General features: G+C 35.8%; 1 protein-coding gene across 2 annotated transcripts in view; it reads right to left on the bottom strand.

The window, feature by feature from the left end:
- LOC108708858 (cell adhesion molecule 2-like) overlaps positions 1–23,094 on the bottom strand; it is an 860,128-nt gene that overhangs the window by 337,861 nt on the left and 499,173 nt on the right. The window lies entirely within an intron of this gene.

Genomic DNA, 23,094 nt, shown 5'->3' with positions numbered 1-23,094 from the left:
GCAGCTTTTAGGTGTGAATGGTCGAAGTTTTAAAGAGACAGTACTTCAAAAAAATTCGACCTTCGAATTTCTAAGTTTTTTCAAATTCAAATCGAAGTTGGACTATTCCGTAGTCGAAGTACAGAAAAAATAGCTCGAAATTTGAAGTTTTTCAATTCGAAACTTCACCTCGACCTTTGATAAATCTGCCCCATAATGTTGAGTTGAAAAGCAATGGAGTTTCCTTCCAAGCTGAAATGTCTGCTATGATTTGATATTTAAATGAATCATGTCTGTTTAGCCAGAACTTTATTTATTTTTAACCATAGTTACTCCAGATTTAGCAAGCTATTTACTTTGGAAGCAATGGTTATCCACTTACAGTTATTGCAGTTAAGTCTAAAATATATCCAGAAAGCAATTTAAATTATCGTTATTTTCACCCATCACTAGGAAAAAATTGCATTTGGGTTTACAAGGAATATGGTTACTGGTTCACGTGTCTGACTAATGAAGTCAGTTAAGTTGACTGACCAATGTGATTTAAATGTAATCAATTTAAAAACTAGAAAGAAGCCTTAAGGCTTCAGTGGTTTAAAAAAAATGGAAAGACTGAATCACTTGAATGGTGAGGAGCACTAATCTTGATTGATATTGTTTTCCCAATACTTTTAACCTTATCATCTAGCACTGGGACATATACATTTCAGTTACTAGCTAGGAAACATATTAAATAAAATTAGAATATTTTTTTTTAATGAAGTCAACAATGTTTGGCTAAGTAATTTTCTATGCTAATTATACATGTACTATATATTACTCACTGTTTTAACAATGAACTGTAATAACCCTTTAAAAATCCGAACCTAAAATGATAAAAAAAGCGATAAGTGCTGCTACAAGTACCAAGAATGTCACTCCAACTGGAATTTATTAGAAGAGGGTAACAGCTAGAACAAGATATTATTATGATGATTATTATCATTAGTAGTAGTGCCCTTTTATATGCCTTTCTGATAGTGTGCAGCATATTCAGGAAATTAAAATGTGAAAACAATCATAACAGAAGGGGGAGGAGGAAATTGCTTGTTGACATTACAAGCTACAAAAAAAACATTTTATGCATCTGATGATTTGTAATTTTCATTATAGAGCACTGACATGTTGTGAAAGGCTTTATGGAGAATGTTAATCATTTACATAATGTACAGTAATCATTAAAAAAAAAAAAAAAAAAAAAATAAAAAAAAATATATATATACACACACACACACACAGTACAGTTTATTCAGTGACCTACCTTGTTAAAGAAGCTCCCTTTCACTATGCTACATGTGTTCTTCATAGAAATAAAAGGCTCCAATAGTGCCAATTTCTTGCAAACATGGTGCCTTGGCAGCTCCTTAGATAGGAGGGGAGGGTTGGGGAGGTCTCCAGTTCCACTTGTTGGTTTGGAAAGCAAAGGGGGAATAAGAATGATGTCTGCATTTTTCCAGTGTACCAGAAAGTGAAAAAATGACCCATAGCAAAATTCTAGCATAGATTCATAGACGACTATTAATCAAAATTCTCATTTAAGTGGTTTTATCGGTTTTTGAAACTACGACTAATCTCACACTCTCTAAACCATGAATGTCATAGAATTTATGAAAAGATCCAAATATACAAAGTGTGAATGAATAAAAAAATATGAAAACCTTTTATTTTTTTGGGCAATCCCTAGGGAAATAAAATCTGAAAACCACTAAAAGTCTAAATTGATTAAAAGTAGTCCAATAAGACCAGTGCAGCATCCACTGACTATCCATAGAACCTCGGCAATTTTTACCTGGTGAATTTTAGAGGTTTTCGGGGTTTTTATATTTAATACATCTCGAATTTTTAGAGCTTTAAGAAAATATAGGAAAACAACAACTTTTTCGAGATTTGTGGAAAAAACATTTTTATTTTACCTTTATCTTAGGCCTGATTAGATGCAATAAATGTATTTATAAATGCCTCGTTTAATATTATAGTTTACAATTGAAATGAATTATCATTTTTACTCAACTGGCACAAAATTTCCTGGAATCTCTCAAACATTCCCTCTGAATAAATGTGTCTTCTATGAAGACTAGTGTTCTTCAAGCTTCTAAGTCTATTTATTGATTGCAGTTCCCATTCTTGAGACTAGTCAAATTGGCATGTTCCTCATCTGATGGGAAAAAGTACATGGCAACAATGCAACTAATTAAACTAAAATATGAGTTTGCAGCAGATTTAGAGTTATTCTATCACATGTCAACTTCTGTACTGTAATGATGTGTAATGTTATATCTAGTATAAGTCAATCTAAAAACTACTGGACTTGCTGAGTAATCAATGAAGACGTTTCACTACTCATCAGAGCAGTTTCTTCAGTTCAACTGACTGGTGTGGGAAGTCCCTGGAATATAAACTCTTCCACTAATCCAATCACAATGGAACATTGTAACTCTTCAAAGAGGTAACATCTAAAGAAATTCACAGAGGTGTTGATTTTGTGTAGTAACTGTGATAGTTCTGAATCCGCGGGGGCCTTCGACACCACCTGTCTGCTACATACAATGCTGTTCTAACATCTGTACCCCGGCGGATTCAGAACACTTCACACATCCATTCATGCAACTCTCACAAGTAACACCTGTATCTAGGAGTTGCATGACACATTGGATAATCCTATCACAGTAACTACACAGAATCTACAGCTCTGTGAATTTCTTCAGATGTCACCTCTTTGAAGAGTTACAATGTGCCATTGTGATTGGATTAGTGGAAGAGTTTATATGCCGAGAACTTCCCACACCAGTCAGTTGAACTGAAGAAGCTGCTCGGATGAGTAGTCAAACGTCTTCATTGATTGCTCAGCAAATCCAGTTGTTTTTAGATTGACCTATACTAGATATACCATGACCTGGATGAATGAAAATCTTCATAGTCGATGTGTAGTGTTGTATAGTTTTGGTACGCTACAACATATAATGGCATTTTCAATAATAAAATTCTTCCAACTATATGTCAAAATTTTGGGAAAAGACATTGCCTGTTTCATCATGTCCATATGCACACAGCAAGGTCTGTACAGAATTAGTGTGCTGAGCTAGAAGTGGAAGAAGTTGACTGGCCTGCACAGGGCCATAGTCTGCACACTGGTCAGACACCATCCCATTTAAATAGGGTATTCTAAATCTGATCTAGAAATCAATACAGTGTATAGCATGCACTGACTGCTAATGTAAATACTGAAGAGGCGTATCATTTGATATGACATCAGCACAATGGGAACTTAAGATGTTCTGTTCCACATTGTGGTATGTAATGAATCTGCATTCATTTCCTGGAATTGGGTATTAAATCACTATTGTCACTAACTAAATAATGGTTTTCTGTTCCATTCTGTTAGTTGTCCCATGTAAAATTGGAATATGATGCAAATTTGTATCCGTGTATGACTTTATTATGCTGCTAATGGTATATGTTAAAGGGAATATAACTAGCTGGTGACCACCTTTTAATAGAGTGGGTTTTTTTTGTTTTTTTTAAAGTCAACAGAAATAAAGGTAAAACTGCTGTATATGAAAAGTCAAGATATTAGAAGCAGATTTAGAATGCAGTAATTCATGCATGTCCTGCAGTTTATGTCAGGAAGCAATTCATCAAAAGATGAATTTTAAGTAAAACATTATTAAATCTCATCTAAAATAGAGGACACACAGCCTTATGCAGCTTTGGGAAATCACTGACTCGAGTTAAGATGTACTTTTTGACATTTATTTAGGGTCCTCTGAGAGACAAATAAAAGACAAAAGAGAAACCTGCTCTGGAAATCTAAATGTTACAATTCTAAAGACAAAAAAAGAGATTCCAATGAAATTGTTGTTTAGAGCTGACATTGGCACATAACGGTGCTTTTGCTTCTCTCTGTCTTCTGTGAAGGATCTGCTCATCACATTCAGCCAACTGATATAGCAACACATGAGGTGTGCTTGGCAGTTATTAAATTTTTGTGATGCCAACTGCTAGGATACATTTTCGAGCAGCATCTGGGTATATGACTGTTTCCCTGGCATCTTCTCGCTGGATTGGCCTTTTATCAAAATCGGTCAACCCTCTCATTATAAACACCTTGCACAAAGAGCCTTTTGTAGAGACTCTTCCATTTTGTTCATTGTAGAGCTGCACCTGGTTTTATATGGAATTAAATATTGGTCTGCTGCCCTGCCCTTGAGAATATAATATTTATGAGAAATATCTTCAGTATACAAAGCATTTGTATTCTGTTTTGGGAATATATTAGAGGTATCTCAAAATACAAGTTTAATTTCCTTCTAATTACATATATATAAATGTTATTGCCTAAAAAAGACATTACAGTGATTTAATACATGAATAATAAATCAAAATGCACTTGACAATTTAATGTAATAATTTAAAAGTTCATTTATATAGTGTTGATTGGGAAATTAAAACATGCAATGGAAAGTGTTATTTAAAAATACGTTTATTACTAGATAATTTGAGATAGATAGATAGATGCAGGTTTGTTGAAACTATATCATCACCTGACAAATTTGGGTATGGAATGATCTCACTAGTGATGGGCGAATTTGCGGCGAATTTGCACGATTCGCCGTCAGCGAATAGATTTGCAAAATGCCCGCAAAAATTCGCCCGAAAACATTCACCGGCGTCAAAAAAACTAAATTTCGTAAAAAAATTGCGTAAAAAACGGGCGCCGGCGTTAAAAAAACACGGGCGCCGGCGTCAAAAATGGGCGCTGGCATCAAAAACGAGACGCCGGCGCCGTTTCGTGAATTTTTCGCAGTTTCGTGAATTTCGCTGAAAATTCACGAATTTTCAGGCAAAGCGAAACGGCGCAAATTCGCCCATCGCTAGATCTCACTTCTGCAAACCTTGATTCACACGAAAAATGGAAATTGTATACCCAGCAGTTCACGAACCACAAAGAGAGAGACTTTGGGCCGATGTATTGTTTATTAATTTACAAAAAAAAATTTTTTCAAATCAATCTAATTAAATTACATTGACAATGAGCAAATTGTGTGTGTCATATATGGATTCAGAGCAAAACTCCCCAAAAACGTTTTGCTGAAAAAAAGCCAGAGAAAAACTGCCCTTTGAGTCCAATGTAACAAGGAAAATGCCCAGGGACTCTAAAGCATTTTTTACTACAATACATTTCACAATTTTTTGAAGTTTCATAAACTTTTCTGGAGTTTAGCAGGACAGATTTGGTCATGACTCTTCACTGAGGTTTTGCAAATTTTTTTAATGAAAATCCACTACTTTTTACAAACTTACAAAAAACTTAATTAATAAAAACCCATTGGCTTACATAGATGACTGCCGGGATTTAGCTGTTTTATTAATCGATTCGAATTCTCAAGATTTTCTTCAATTGGTAAATCTCATAAATCTGAGTTTCGAAAAACACAAAATTTTCCTCCATGATTTTCTCTATAAATCTAAGTCATCTAAATATTTGTTTACACACTTTTATGTACGTACCTTTTATTATGCTGTAGTATGCCAGTATTGTGCAGAAAACACTCTAAAACTACATTTTAAAAAGGATATTTTTAAAATTGACCAAACTACTGAAACCTCTGTATGATGCAAAAGCAAAAAACGAAATACTGAATTAATGTAATGCAGTGTGAAAAAAACAAATAGCTTTACAAATGAACCTTGTTTGATAAAAGAAACATTTATTGCACATATACAACACCAACTAATTCTGTTTCATCTGTCGTTACAACTTTAATTACAATTTGTGTGCATAACAATTGTAAAGACAGCTGCATTTGATATAGTGTGCTACTAAGCCAATCTAACATGAGCTGAACACCACTAAAGTTAATCATTTTCTTTTCACTGATAACTGCAGTAAGTAACTCTGACATAAGGAACTTAGAAAAACAACATACAAGCACTTTTGTTTACTGTTGATTTATAAATTGATGCTTTGCTTAAAGAATAGTAATAGTAATAATATTTTAAGGTTATAAATCCAAACCCCTAAAAAAGAAAACTTGCTTGTATTTGTGCAGAGCATGCTCATGATAATTTACAATGTACCTTATGAGTACTGATTTAGTAATGCCGTTGTTATATTGTATTGTTACTGTTACCAATAGCAGTAAAACTATACTCAGTGCTTGGGTAAGAATGCCATAATATGGAAGCACAAGTGCAAAATAATAAAGTGGATGCAACACTGAGCATGCATTGACACTATTCACAAATGTACTTTGTGACCATAGATGTTCCAATGCAACATGCTTTGATTGCCAGTACAATCATTGGGGAGTATGTAAAAAAAATTGCAAAGAGAACACATTTGTACACAAATAAGAACAAAAATTAGCATGTTGCAATGTAATGTTCTTCATTAGACATGGTGCACTTTTCAGACGTGCTTGAAAGTAGAGTAAACTTTTGGAAAACGTAACAACTATTTCATTAAGAAGTTTTATTACATACCATGTGCACTCTCAAACTATTAAATTCGCCATCACTATCCTAACTTTGCATAAGGGGCTAAGGGTTCACAAAATGTTTGCAAAAGGCAAAATTGTTCGCAATGCGATTCTTTATTTGTATTTTTCTGTTAGCGACCTATTCCATCCCCCCATTTTTGGTCACTTGAGTGCAAACTGCATATACTGGCACAATGTTACCATATGACTACTCCGAGCCTGGATCTGTTGACCATTATGCCACCAGACCCCTTGGCCATTTTAAGGGTTTGAAATGAGGACCCATAAGGAAGCAGACTAGGAAGCAGGTAGGCAGGTGTTAGGCAAACAGGACACACTGGCAGATGAACTGGCAGGCAAGCCAAACAAAACACTCCTGCACATTGTCTGAGGGTAGCGTTGAGCTCTTCTCCCTACCAGAGACCTTTCTGTGCCAGCTTCTTGTCCCACCAGTTCCCCACATTGCCCCCTTTTTGTGACATCAGAGATAGAGGGAAAGGGGACAGTCCTATAAATAGAATGCCGGATGGGTTAGAGTCAGGTGTGGATCTTTTTGACCCATCACTAATAAGTATAGACAGGGTGGTGGTACTGGCACAAACCAGGTAACAATCAGGCAAGGCTGGGAGAAGTCTGAGGCATGGGATGTTACAGCAGGGGTTAGACTAATTGTACAAAAATCAAGCAATATGTTTGGGCAGGCAGCAAACAGTCAGCCAAGGAGCGTCTGCCATGGGCAGAGTGACCAGCAGAAAGGTAGACAAATGTCCTGGGCAGGTGCATTACCATCAGTGGTGCTTTAGAGGTTTGATTTTTGCACAATTTGCCAACTCTTATTTCGTTGACCCCTTTAATATAGGAATGCCCATAAAACATAGTTTGCGCAGAAAGATTTAATGCCAAAGATGCCTTAACAAAAGCTTTTACTAACAGGGTACTAAATCCAAGGCACTGATTCACTACTGTTGAATACCAGTAACTAAATGAATACTAATGTTTCATCAACAGAACTTTTAGTATGATAAAGATAAGCTGCATTTAGTTCTTATTGTTAGTGCTATAAAATAGAGCTTTTTTAGTGGGTCACTGTGAAAGGCAAACTGAGAGTAATAGACTCATCTGCAATGTGTTAGAGCTGGGGTCTAGGGTTTGACTTGAACTAGAGCACTACATTGTATTTGTTTATTTGTATTTGTTGGGGTTTCATCCAGGTAATCTTGTAACCTTCCGCACTCCAAAACATATAGGCGAGTTAATTGGTTCCAGAAGAAATGTGGCTGTTTGTGTGTTTGTGAAACTGTTACAGAGAAATAATATTGTAAGATCCATTGGGGTCAGGGCTAATGAACACCTGAGAATTCTCTGTAGAGCTTTATGGGCTTTATTGAGCCTATAATAACACTAATAATAACAGTAATAATAATAACAATAAATACATATGTGATTGGGAAATGTCACACTAACATATAACAATCATAACCACAGCACCACCATTGTTATTGCAAACATTGTTATTGCAAATAATGTAAATTAAATATGGTAAAAACAGATTGTAAGGTTTGAATTAAACCTTGTTTCAGATGTGAACAGGTCCTGAATAATCTCACTGCAAAATCAAATGACAAGTTTCAAGCAATATCTGTTCTGAAACATAAACAGCTTCTGTAGATTCAGCAAGGACAATGCTAAGGTGCCCTTTTGCCTCCAGAAGTGCTCGTAGTAAGGCATTGGACTCCACTGCGATTGTGACCAGTAAATAGTGGAGTAAGGCTTAAAAATCAGGGACACTTCTTATTAATGCAAGTTGCAGGTAAATGCCATCAAAAAAACCTTCCAAACTGTATTTTATATTGTAGTTTCCCATGCTTTTTCACGTCTGAAAACATTGGAGTAAAATCCTTTGGTAAATACAGTATCATAAGTTTGAAACTTTATTTTATTTGTGAGAGAACACATTATTTTGGCATTTTCTTTTATTGCCCCAGTAACATTTGGGTCTCTAAATAATTTGCCACCTGAACCAAAAGGTCTCATCTTCTCCTTTTATAGATATGTAGTAGAACTTGTAATTTCTACAGACTCATTTACCAATAGAAATGGGGAGAATCTAAACCCTTTTTTCTTTGCCAAAAAATTAGCAAAACTGTGAAAATTTACCAAAATGCATTAAAGACAAAATGACTATGAAGATTTTCATTCATCCAGGTCATGGTATATCTAGTATAGGTAAATCTAAAAACAACTGGACTTTCTGAGTAATCATTGCAGACGTTTCGCTACTCATCCGAGCAGCTTCTTCAGTTTCAGATTACTCAGCAAGTCCAGTCCAGATTTTTTTTTTTTTTAGATTTACCTATACTAGATATTGAAGACAAAACTTTTTCACCCATTAGAATCTATGAGCATCATTTTCAATAGAAACTGTGTTGAAAATGTTCGCTTATCACTAGTCAGGAAGTAGTATTCAGTTTCGGTACAGTGCTGCCCTTGGAACCCTTTCGTGCCACAAATGGAAAAAAATAGCCAAAAAAATGCCACTGCAATCATAATGCATTTAAAGTAATAAAAAAACTTGCAATATGCCCATTGACTCTAAAGTAAGTAAGTACGAAGAAAAATTGTGTGTAAAAAAAGTAGAGCAAGAAACACCTATTGACTTAAATACATTTCAGAAATGTAACAGTGAAATGGGGAAGATTTGCTCATCACTACTGATCAACACATGTGAAGGACAGTATGCCAAAAACAAAATTTATGGGCACCCCCCTCTACCTCAATTCTGCTGCTGAAGTTAGCCACAAGAGCTCAGCAGCAGGCTGGAAGAATTTTTATGAAAAATTGTGAAATATTTTACATTATTTATGAAAGAATAACCTTTTAACACATCAATTCTCAAACCTACAATTTAGTAACATGGTTATTTTCCTCAGCCAGAAAATCCCAGCCTAGTATTAGATTTTTTTTTTTTTTTAGATATACCTATACTAGATATTAAAGACAAAACTTTTTCACCCATTAGAATCTATGAGCATCATTTTCAATAGAAACTGTGATGAAAATGTTCGCTCATCACTAGTCAGGAAGTAGTATTCAGTTTCGGTACGGTGCTGCCCTTGGAACCCTTCCTGCCACTGATCAATAGTGATGAGTGAATTTTTTCACCACAAATGGAAAAAAGTAGCCTAAAAAATGCCACTGCAATGACAATGCATTTAAAGTTATAAAAAAAAACTTGACTCTAAAGTTAGTAAGTACGAAGAAACATTGGGGCTCATTGATCAACACTGGGCAAATTTGCCCGTGGGCAGTAACCCATAGCAACCAATCAGTGCTTTGCTTTTTCCAAGCAGCTGCAAGTAGAACAATGAATGCATTTGATTGGTTGCCATGGGTAACAGCCCACAGGCAAATTTGCTCAGTGTTGATAAATGACCCCCATTGTGTGTAAAAAAAAAAAAGTAGAGCAAGAAACACCTATTGACTTAAATACATTTCAGAAATGTAACAGTGAAATGGGGAAGATTTGCTCATCACTACTGATCAACACATGTGAAGGACAGTATGCCAAAAAACAAAATTTATGGGTACCCCCCTCTACCTCAATTCTGCTGCTGAAGTTAGCCACAAGAGCTCAGCAGCAGGCTGGAAGAATTTTTATAAAAAATTGTGAAATATTTTACATTATTTATGAAAGAATAACCTTTTAACACATCAATTCTCAAACCTACAATTTAGTAACATGGTTATTTTACGCAGCCAGAAAATCCCAGCCTAGCACAATGTATTATTTTGCCTGATTCATGACTGACCAGTTTAATATGCCTTTAACTTCTCATGAATAAAATTAAATAGATGAAATAAACACTGCTCTTAAAATGTCATGCATTTGTTTGTTAATTGGTGAGTTTTTTAAGACATGAACAAAGTTCGGGAATGATACATCTTCGCTTATTTTAGCTCAAGTGAATGCACATGACTCTAATCAAGAAATGAGAGCACAGAACATACAGTATAAAATTGTTTAAACTCCTAATTAATTCATATTATTTTTTATTGTTGATTTGTACATGACCAGCTTTTTACTAAAACAATATTAAAATGGCATTTGGAAGTGGTCATAAGGGAAAAGCAGTTTCTTAATACTTCTGTGGCATTGCAGGAAACAATTGTAAGACTAAGGAGTTTAAAGCCAATATAAACCTTTTTAAAATAACTGAGTATTACCATTTTTCTATAATATGTTTCTTTCAAGTTTCCATGCTTTAAATGTTCTCAGCAGAGTTTCTAGCTGAAGTTTTGTCTATTCTTGCTTTCATCAATTATAAGACCAAGCAAGAGATAATGCTAGTTTTATAAACTGGTAATGTAAGAAAAATTGCATTTCACACTTCAGTTTCTGATAGTACAACTCCTTCTAGCTATCAGAGGATTATGGATGATACTCAAGTGTTTTTCCTTTGTGCATTGCAAAATGGTCAGAGACTTTTTTGAAATATATTTTTGTACCTTTGGCCTGCATTTTCAAAAGGAAGAAGTGCTTACGAAATGAAGGATAAAACTATAATGCCATATACAAGATAGAGAAACACTATACTATAGAAGGAAATGCCTTGGTCCTTAAAGGGACTGGAATCTGTAGAGTAGTTTTGAAAAAGTTTATTTAGTATAGTGGAATACTTGTATTGTAGTATGTGTATAACCTTGGAACAACGTTTTTTGCTATTTTACTTTGCAATAAACTTTGGTTAAGATATATTATATAATGCCTCCCAAAAACACTTGCTAAAAGTTTTAGATCAATACAAAGCAGTGAACAATATTGACTGGTGTGGACCAACCTGATACTGCAGTTAACACTTTCCTTAGAACTAGGCTTAGGAAATGACATAATGGGAAGGCTCACAGTGATTGGTTTTACCAAAAACATTACTAAGTAGTAATTGCTAGTGTGTTTGATGTAATCTGTGGCTTAGCAATAGACATCAGGACTAAAACAAATGAGAGGATGCCCAGTAGACATTTTACTTCCTGCATCATTTCCCAGCAAATGTCCCAGCTTACATTTCTCATTTACTGTAATACAGGTATGGGATCTGTTATCTAGAAACATATTATCCAGAAAACTACAAATTACAAGAAGGCTATCTCCCATAGAATCATTATAATCAAATAATTCACATTTTTAAGAATGGATTCTTTTTCCTTTATAACAATAAAACCTGTTCTTGATCCCAACTAAGATATAGTAAATCTGTATTGGGGGCAAAACAATACTATTGGGTTTATTTAATATTAAAATTATTTTTTATTATAGGTAGATTTTTTATTTGATAGCAGATGCATGATTCACTGTTGACACTAGGTTAAGTAGCTCATCTGATTTGTAGGCCCTAATAAAATAGCAATAAGAACATGCAGTAAATGGTAGGCTTTAAGACTAGATGGTAGAATAGAAGATAGATTTGAAGACCAGTTCAAGGACAATACTGGTTTAAAAGGTTGACATTGATATTCTGAATTAAATGTCCAGTTTAAGGGGCTGATTCATTAAGGGTCGAATATCGAGGGTTAATTAACCCTCGATATTCGACTAGGAATTGAAATTCTTCGACTTCGAATATCGAAGTCGAAGGATTTAGCGCAAATTCTGCGATCGTACGATCGAAGGATTATTCCTTCGATGGAACGATACAATCCTTCGAATCGAACGATTCGAAGGATTTTAATCCAACGATCGAAGGAATATCCTTCGATCAAAAAAACTTAGGAAAGCCTATGGGGAAGGTCCCCATAGGCTAACATTGACTTCGGTAGCTTTTAGCTGCCGAACTAGGGGGTCGAAGTTTTTTTTAAAGAGACAGTACTTCGACTATCGAATGGTCGAATAGTCGAACGATTTTTAGTTCGAATCCTTCGATTCGAAGTCGTAGTCGTAGTCGAAGGTCGAAGTAGCCCATTCGATGGTCGAAGTAGCCCAAAAAAAACCTTCGAAATTCGAAGTTTTTTTACTTCGAATCCTTCACTCGAATTTAGTGAATCAGCCCCATAATAATTATTGTTTAAACATTTAAGCCATTTCTTGTGTGATAGGTTGTCATGCCAATGTGTTAAAGATGATTTGATGTTAAATTATCATGTTATATGTAATAATAATAATACCTGTACCTGCAAATATTTAGTTAGTTAGAAACCTAGAAATTCTGTCAGCAGAGAAATAATACATTGAGGCCTTCAATACATTATATTTTGTGATGATAATCTGTGGCTGTTATAAAAGGGTCATATCTACCCCACATCCCTTATACCTGATTCACTGTTTTGTGCTCATCGAGTGCATATCTTGGGTGCTTCGTGACTCATGATACTTCTTATTTGAGGGAAGTGATTCAGGAGGGGGTTCAATCAAGTAGTGGGCCTAGGCTACCAAGGTGTTGACTTAAGCTTAGAAGAAGGTTTAGTAGACAGAAGGGACAAGTAGTGACAAGAGAAAAAAAATCAGATGAATTGAAGGAATTCACAAGGGAAACCATTTTTATGTAGGAAGACTAAACCCAGGCGTCTCACTATGACGTTGGAGAAAGTAAAACTGGATGGAACCATAAGGCACCCAAATCAAATCTGTAAGTAAGCTTCTTAACAAAATAAACATTATTATTATTATTAGCATGTATTTATATAGCGCCAACTTTTTGCGTAGTGCTGTAAAGTAAATATGTTTATACAACTAAATCACATGAATTACATACATAGAACATTTGGAGTTACATACATCAAAACCAATATTGGTACAAAAGGTGAGGAAGGCCCTGTGCAAAACAGCTTACAATCTAAATGAAATGGAAAAAGACACACGTGTGGGAATGGGCAAGATCAGAATTAAGTGAGTGAGAGATGTAGTATGTGGTATTGCATTCGGTACTTAAGCAGAGTGAGGGTAGGCTTCTCAAAATAACTGCGTTTTAAGAGATCTTTTGAAAGCAGAAAGGTTGGGAGAAAGTTGGACAGACCGTCGGAGAGAATTCCAGAGGACAGGAGCAGAACTTACAATATCTTGAATGTGAGCATGTGAGGTGGTAATGTGAGAAGAGTTGAGTAATTGGTTGGGTGAGTATATAGAAATAAGTTCAGAGATGTAGGGTGGGGGCAGAGTTATGAAGTGCTTTGAATGTCAGGGTCATTCATTTAAATTTTATTCTGAAAGGTAGCAGAAGCCAGTGTAGGGATTGGCAGAGTGGCATGGCAGAGGAGGAGTGGATGTGAGGTTTTTGAGCCTCATGGCAGTGTTCATTATTGACTGGAGAGGTGACAGTCTCTGGCGGGGAAGGCCAATTAAAGGAGAAGGAAAGTCTTGGTGCACTCAAGGGGTGTCAAATGTTAGGCACCCCCAAGTGATTATATTGACTTACCTGAAACCCCAGGCCAGTGCTCCTATCAGCAGGAAACTGCACCAGCCCGGGGTTATACCAGTGAGCACCATGGAGCGATCTTCTTCCGTCTTCTTTCTTCAAATTTCCCAGGGCAAACGCATGCGCAGTTGAACGAAATAGCCTACTTTTTAGTTAAAGTTCGCCTTTTCGTTCTACTGCGCATGCGCAGTCACATGAAGAAAGAGGAAGATGGAAGAATATCGCTCCGTGGTGCTCACTGGTATAACCCCGGGCTGGTGCAGTTTTCTGCTGATAGGAGCACCGCCCCGGGGTTTCAGATAAGTCAATACAATCATTTGGGGGTGCCTAACATTTGGCACCCCCATGTGCACCAAGCCTATCCTTCTCCTAAAAAGAGAGTTACAGTAGTCTAGACATGACATGACGATAGAGTGAATAAGGATTTTAGCAGCATCTTGGGTGATAAATTATCATATTTTGCATATGTTCCTTAGGTGGAAGTTACATGTTTTAATAAGTGACTGGATATGAGGAGTAAAGGACAGAGCAGAATCTAGGATAACCCCAAGACACCAGGCCTGGGGAGATGGGGTGATAGTTAGGGATGTAGCGAACTGCCGATTTGGTGTTCGCGAACGCCGTTCACGAACACCGGCAAAAAATGCGAACGTTAGCGAACAGTTTGCGAACTTCGAACACCCGCTAAAATCGTTCGATCGAACGATCGAAGGATTTTAATCGTTCGATCGAAGGATTTTCATTCGAATCGAACGATCGAAGCCATTCGATCGAATGCTTTCCATTGGATCGAATGCTTTCCATTGGATCGAATGCTTTCCATTGGATCGAATGCTTACAATCGTTCGAACGAATGGAAATCATTCGATTTTTAGCGGTCGAAGGAATTCGAATGGTCGAATGGTCGAACGATCGAACGCGAACTCAAACTGCAAACGTTCCCAAACGTTCACGAACATTCGGCGGACGCGAACGGTCGAAGTTCGCGCGAACTAGTTCGCGGGCGAACAGTTCGCTACATCCCTAGTGATAGTGGAATTGTTAGCTATGATAGATACTTCCGGGATGTTAAAGGTATTAGTTGGAGAAAAGAGAATCATTTCCATTTTAGAGAGGTTTAATTTAAGGAAGCATTACAACATACAAGTAGAAATAGCAGACAGGCAGAAGGAGACATTAGTTTTGGGTTGAGAGCTGCAAAAAGTACTTTAGTGAATAAATGTTGATTGTGGAGACCCATTTTCTCAACATGGGAACACCTTCTTTTTACAGGAATTCTCTTGACAGCACGCTCCCAACTCAAGTCTTGGATTTAATGCAAGTCACACGATGGCCACATCCCTCTGCTAATTCAATATACTGTTAACATACTGTTAACAGACAGCACCAGCAAGGAAAATCTTCATATTAAAAGCTTTTATTAAAATATGGGTTCTTACCCGGGCATTTAACATCTTTTCAGACAGACATCGGTCTTATTTCAAGCTCAAAAAAGATATCTGTCTGAAACCTAAAAAAAAAAAAAACCTTGATGCAAGGAAACACCTTTTCAGAAAGGGTAACAAATAAATTAAACAGCTTTCCTGTAGGGGAGATGGTAAGTAATTCAGTTATTAAATACGATGGACTAGATGTCAAGTAATATTATTGGCTTAGAATTGGACCACTTTTCTGCCATCAAATTATATAGGGCTCTTTACAAGTGCATGTGTTGTGTGCAAAATGCAATTTCTGCACAGAAGTTGCCATGTTTTTTAACACACGATACAGCCACAATAATAACATAATTGTGGCAGCAAGCTGGTAATGCATCAAACACAATTGCATGCAGTTGGATTTCATCATGCACGTTGATGTGGATTGGACACCGTTGTATTGAATTATTTTAGTGTCAAGATGTCAATATTTTGGACTAAATAACGTTTATGCAAGTAATATAAGTCAACTGATGCATTAATTGACACAGGACTCCCTGGAGCTAACACTGCCATTGGCAGTGCATTAGCATTTTGCACTAAAATGTGCAAGTGCAAGGAGCAGTTTTAGACCCAAATAAGTTTTGGCACCAATGGCTACAGCAATGGCTGTGCAACCTTAACTGTGATTGGCTTAATAAACAAGCTATTTGTGCTAATAAACTGCTGTTTCCACTCTTCATTCATTTCAATATCTTATTATCATCCCCTGATCTTTCTTATTTTATTAACCTAATTTTATTTTCATGAGCACACTCTCTAGTGTTTGCAATGTTTGCTCATCTGTCATTCTATTCAAATCGAATGTTTCTAACCATTTTTTGTTTTCCTGCAATCAGGCTGTATAAAAGTGCAGTATGCAAGTTAGTAGTCAGGTTCATTTTATACTATATAGGATACTTTATATTATTGTTATAGTGTTACAAACAAATGAACTGAATTTTAAAGAAAGTACATCATTTTTCTTAACTTTGCTTTAATTATTTTGGGGGTATACTTTACTTTAAATATGGATAGTGTTTCATTAAAAAGGTAAGTTAAACCGTAAAATGTTTCCAGGATATCTGTAAAAGCATAAATAAATGCAATCTCAACATTTATTAGTAATGCTTTGCTCACAGTCAGCAGTCAAATCTATGCAAAAAAAAAAAAATATAAAAATATTAAAGAAAAAAGCCACAGCACTGGCCATGGTGTGTGATTGATTTAAACTAAATTGTTACTCGTGCCATAGGAAATATCAGAATTGGGGCAAGTCATCCAAGCAAAACATTTGGGATTGCCAATAGATTATGGAACCTTCAGGCTCCTGTTTTAATGTTACTAGAAATGACTGGAGGTGAATTGAAAAAGTCCGATATGGATTTATCTCCTGTGGGAAAAAAAAAGAATACAAAAAAATTAAACTTCAGGCAGCATTGGGCTTCTCGTGCAATTTTTCTTTTCTTCTTTTTCCTTGCTTCCATTCTATATCTGCCCGTACTGTTGGATCTAAAAGCCTGCACTGTTTTTCTTTTAGCAGAATAAATTACCACTGAAAAAAAATGATAATTGATTTCTTTAAATATTTTTTTCCTATATGTGATGAATGCAATGCTCTAAAATGATTCTATATTGTGAATTGTTTATTATAGAGTGGTAAAAAAGGTACAATTCCCCAGAATGCTCTTTTTTTATGAAATCTTAAAAAGGTCAAGCATGCACTGTATAGTCAGACAGGTTGGCTGAAGTGACCCTACCCTGCATATGGCAGGAATTTGAGGGTTCCAGTAACAGGTTGCATCTGCAACTGTTTAGGCAAATGTATCGATGGTTAACAACATTTCCCCAATATTTTAGAAAGAATAAAAATAATTTAGGGTATACCGAGACAAACTTTCCCTTTAATACTATGAAACCATGCTTGTTAATTGTTATAGTCAAAAGGTTAATGTAATAAAGTCAAAAAGGCCATACAGCAGTAAAATGTAGGCTAATGGCATAGGTGTGCTAAATGTATTTAAACTTTTTTTTAATTTTGATGCTAAAGATTAGTGATGGGTGAATCTGTCCCATTTTGCTTTGCCAAATAATTTGAGAAACAACGAAAAAATTAACAAAAGAACATTGAAGTCAATGGGCGTCAAAATAATTGTGACATGAGCATCAATTTTTATACGTAACTATTTTGTCCAAATGCATTAACCCGTTGCCTGCCAAGCACGTACGGCGTACATGGTGGCAGGCAAATGCTCAGGCTGCCAATAACGTACAAAGGTATGTTCTTTAGCAGCTGAGTGATCCTCTCTGCATAGGCGGCTGTGGGTGGGGAGGGAAGACAGCCCCCTAGGCAACAAGGCTAGGGGTCTGTCAAGTCGGAACTGCAACGTGATCGTCGCAGATCCGACATCAAAGTAGGAGACGCATCACATGGAGCGTCTGCTACTTCACTTACCTTCTCCTCCCTGCAGAGCCGTACACACACTTCCTGCTGTGCAACAACTCTGCAGACACGATCTCTGGGACTCCTCCAGCCATTCCAGCGATCCTACTGCTCCAAAAACAGTGCACATTTATTTACACACTTACATGCAAATATACTTACAGTACATTTATACACTTACACACACATTTTAGTAAAAGATTGATATTTTTTATTTATTTATTTTAGCACACTTGCTCCCTTTTGTATACTTATTTACATATTTTTACACACTCACACAACTTTTAGAAGTGCACAAACATGTATACACAAAAACTCACAAACAGGCCTTTTTTTTTTACTTATTCATTGTACCATTATCTTGTGGTGTTTTTGCCTTAATCACTGCATTATTGTTCCTTATGTATCTTTCGTATAGTTTTGCTGTTTGGTGCTTTGGTAAAGAAAGATATATTTTACTTAGTTTGATTCGCTAGAATATGTGCTTTCCAAAAATATATGGTTTTCTGGGTGTCTTTTTACAGTTTGGGGGTCTTATGCTACAGCACGTAACACACAGTTGGGGCTCTCTTTTCAGCAGCTGAGTTGGCCAGCGTGAAAATTCATATGCACGTTTTCATTTGGGGTCCGTACATACCACATACTTTGTTAAATCTATGCATATTGGGCATGAAACTATTCAGTAGACCTCTAACGTCCATATTTAGAGTGATTTTTCTTTGTATGTAAAAAATTGTGTGAGATAAATGTGGCAAACTGCAAAATTTTTTGTTGATTTTCAGAAATGTAAAAAACCTCTACGTTTAGAAAAGCTTTGCAGTTTGGTAGTTTGGTGTAGAAAGACGTCTTTATCTTTGTTGGATTCATCAGAATGTGTACTTTCCAAAAATATATGGTTTTGGGGGGTCTTTGCTGTTAGGAGGGTCTTGTGACACATAATATGAAGTCGAGGGTCTATGTTTATCGGCAGAGGAAAAAATTCATATGCACTATTTTTATTTGGAGTCCGCACATGCCAGCTGCCTTGGTATATCTAAGCATATTAGGCATCAAACTGTTCAGTAGACCCTTGGGGGCAAATTCAATAACCTCCGAAAATTCGACAGCGGCTGCTTTGCTCACATCGCAACACTTCGACAGGGGTAGATTCACCGGGACAATGCTAATTCACTAAAATCGGACATTGCGTCCAGGGCGCCAAACTGTGGTGAAGTTGCACTAGTGTTACTGCGCCAAGGGAAGCGAAGTTTCGCTAGCTAATTTGCATACGGCGGAAAGTTGAAGTTGAATGGACATATATGTTGCAGCAAATACATTACACTACACAAGCCCAGGGAAACCTTAATAAAATGAAATTAAGCCTTTTATCAAGCAAGCTTGATAAAAGGCCGCATGGCCTGAAACGTTGCTGTGATGCCCTAAGCTGAAATAAAGGCTTTTTAAACAAAAAGATTCACAGTCTGTGCTATTATGCAAACAAAGATTGTTGTGATATCAGTGGAAAGTGGCCACTGAGGAACGTGCACCAATTCTCTACAGGAGAGATAATCAATGTGCTTTTCCAGGATGCCGAATTTATACGCACATCACTACTAAAGATTTACAGATCTACATCTGGATTAAAATGTGTTCCCAGATTTTATTTGCAATGAAGACATTAGGGCTGAACAAATAACCTAAAGCTTCAGATATTATTGAGGCAAAAATAAAATCAGAATCTGAAATATTCTAGCGTCATAAATGAATGTTATATTTGAGGGTAGCATGTTTTACTAAATTAATTTTGCCAAGGTTCTTATTATTTTGGTTTAAGGAGCAGATAATAAGAAGCACTGCAGACAGTATTCCTGCTTACAATGAAAGGAAGGATTAGATCAAGCAGGACTTGAAACTGCTGGGCCAGGATTGCTACAGTATAGCACATTTTAAAGTCCAGGGAATTCTTTTGCTATTTTCAGCTGTCTATGAGATTAATACAGTGCACTGTTTATTTGCTATAGTGAGGATCAGGAAGCTCAGTAGATTTAATACCTAATACAGGAACAACCCCAGAATGTTATGAGAATCCCCCTGAGGGCCTACAGGTGGGCATTCTTTGTAGTACTAGACAAAAATGTACAACTTGATCCACTTGGGCATCAGTGGTTCTCAAAGCATATTTTATATGGTAAACAGTACAGTCACTTCCTTGACTACATGGGTGCAGGTGGGCTAAGAGTAACTTCTGCTCCTCATGGAAAACTCTCATTGGTCTTCTAGCAACCTTTAGATTATCTGCAACCTTTAAAAAAGACCTAATACAGGAGTTATCCTTCACTCATAGCTTTTCCTCTTCAAGCAATCTTTCTCTAACAAGTGGAGTCTGAAGATACAACTGCTTGACATCCAGGCTAAAAGAAAATCCCCCAAAGTAAGACTAATCTGGATTTAAACACCTCTCCCTGAAGAGTGGCAGATGCTGAAATGGGAGGAGCAAAGAGTAACTTGTTTTCATAACTGGATCTGAATTTGTAATTGTTTATATTTATATTTTGACGATGAAGCTTACATAACATTTTCATTTTACAATAGCTTCTCTTTCATTTTTACATTAGTTCTGCTTTAATTTATTACAGCTGTGCACAGTTATAAAGGCTAGTTCCACAAAAGGATTTGTAAAGAAGTTAGAGAGCGCTGGGGGTGGGGTTCATTGTAATAAAGAAGCCCTGTCCTTGTGCCCTTCAATGCTTCAGTCTGCTGGAGATCATACCCAGTCACATTTGCTCAGTGAATGAGAATTAAAATAATTTTGTGTTCTGTGAATGTGTAAATGAGGGATTTGTAAATGACCCCTACAGACTTTCACAGAGTACTCCTACTGTATATAAGGATACATTTGTATGTAGTGCACATTATTGAAAAAGTTGCTCAATAATTTGTCAGTTCCCGTCATGTATATTAAATCAGGACAAATATATTAAAAATGTTACTCTCTGAAGGAGAAACTATGAAATCCAGTGTTATTTGTAAGATAATTTAGAAAATGATTCCTTCTGGAAAGAGCATTCTCTAGCGCTTAGTAAAGCCACAACCCTCACAAGTAGCCTTGCCATGACCACCCTGGAGAAACTTTTATTTTATTTGCAGAAAACATAGACCAACATGATGGGTTCTACTACCCATAACTTTATAAAACTAACATGCATGCAATTAGTGGAGTAAGCAAGTTTACAGGACTGAAAAATATATTTCAAAATATATTTGACAGTGGGTATGTCATTAAATAATAATGTGCACTTTATGTGATGGAATTAAACCTACATTACTAACAATTAAATATAAAGTATGTGATTACAGTGGTACTAAAAGGTTTAGCAAAATAATTGAGGGTTGTGGTAGATTTTAAACATTTTAATGCTTATTTTAATGCTTAATTGGTCTAAATGTGTTACATTCTATTTTCTCTACATGGACATAGTATTATCAAGAGGCAAAGCAGTATGTTCCATCTGTTTTCATGCTACAAACTTATCAACATTTGCAGCACCTTTGTGCTCAGATTCACTGTAAACCCAATTTCAATTTCAATGTATGAGGAATATAAGAAATGCCATGTTAGGGCTTGCATTCTACCTGCATGGAAGAGTAACAAAGACAATATTTGAAAATACTGTGTTAATCTCTTTTAAAAAAAATGTTAAATTTGCAATAGACACAGCTCTGCAAGATGAAGATAAGCTGTTCTGATAGACTGAGCAAGGAAGTTGATACTTAACTTGTACAAACAAAGACCAGACTTAAGCGAATGAGCGATTGATGTTTGTTAATCCATAGATCATAGCACAGCCAATGGGATTTTAAAATTTACAAAAAATGAAGCTATAGTCCAAATGACCAGACTTCTGGTGCTCTTTGATAATGGGGTGAGAAAGACTTACTCATGTTTGCATCTGAAAATATTGAAGCACATTTAAATTTACATAATACTTTAGACTGACAGATATTTGAAACAGGTTAAAGAATATTGGGTTTTAATTTGTATTATAAAAATAGATGTTTAAAAAGAGACTCTAGAAGTCAAAATGTTGTGTTTTTCCACTTTTAGTCATGTGTTTTGTTGTACTGTTGATCATGACAAAATAGACTGGCAGGTGAGAATTGCCTTATCTATATCTATTAAATAAATTAAATTTTAACTGTATATCTACAGTATATGAAATTGCAGTTCGGCCTACTGTTTATAAAATGGACTATTTTCCAACAAAATTCACTAAATCCTCACCTTACTGTGTCAAATATAAATTTAGACAGCATGATATCATAATTGACATCCCCTTGTTTATTTACACAATTATTTATACAGATGTCCTAAAAATCAATTGTTCATAATCCTTTCTGCCATCCTGATAATCCTATAGTCACTTTGACAGGTCCGGGAGGAACAAGTGGTTGAGTTTCAGGCATACATAAATATACATAGATATACATGGCCAGCATTAATTACTGATGTTCCAATATCCCAATGTTACTAAGGGGTAGTGTCAGATTACACATTAGAACATGGTTTGTATACATTTCCAACAATCAACCACCCTCACGTTAAGAAAAATAGATTGATCAATAGTTTTGCTTATTAGGCTTTATTTATGTCATACATTTCTTATATATATATTCAGAGATAATTTGCCCTGAAAATAGGCAAATATTAATTAATTAATTAATATTAAAAAAATATTAATCTTGGAGATTATTCTACTATATATATTAACCACTATCCATTCTTAAAGGGGACCTGTCACCTAGACATAAAAAGCTGTATAATAAAAGTCAATTTCAAATTAAACATGAAATCCAAATTCTTTTTTTTTTTTTAATAAAGCATTCATAGCTGTTGTAAACTCATTAAAAAAATCTCAGCTGTCAATCAAATATTGCCTGCCCCTCCTCTATGCCTTCGCTCTTTCGCCAGAGTGAAAATTCGCCTGGCGTTAGAGTGCAAAGTTGCGCCAGAGATCTCCTTCGCTAGCGAAATTACACCAGCGACCGTTAGTAAATCGACAAAGTGCCGAAATGTGTCCACCTATTTTGCCTGTGGCACTATCTTCCTCCAAAGAAAATTAATTGGAATTGTGCAATTATAAAATTAATTTTTAAATTTTGTTCCCTAAAGTTGAAGAACATACTGATAATCCTCTATGACTCTGATGCTGAACTAAAATCTTTAAGCAATGTCCCATCTGTCTAAATCTAAATCATATTATGCTTTTAACACCAGTCTAGGGAAGTATCCAAGTAAAGCCAAATTATAATAAACT

This window comes from Xenopus laevis, chromosome 2S, assembly GCF_017654675.1.
Source record: "Xenopus laevis strain J_2021 chromosome 2S, Xenopus_laevis_v10.1, whole genome shotgun sequence".
NCBI classification, from domain to species: Eukaryota; Metazoa; Chordata; class Amphibia; order Anura; family Pipidae; genus Xenopus; species Xenopus laevis.
Note: the sequence above shows the minus strand (reverse complement) of the source record. Positions and strands in the feature narration are given on the sequence as shown.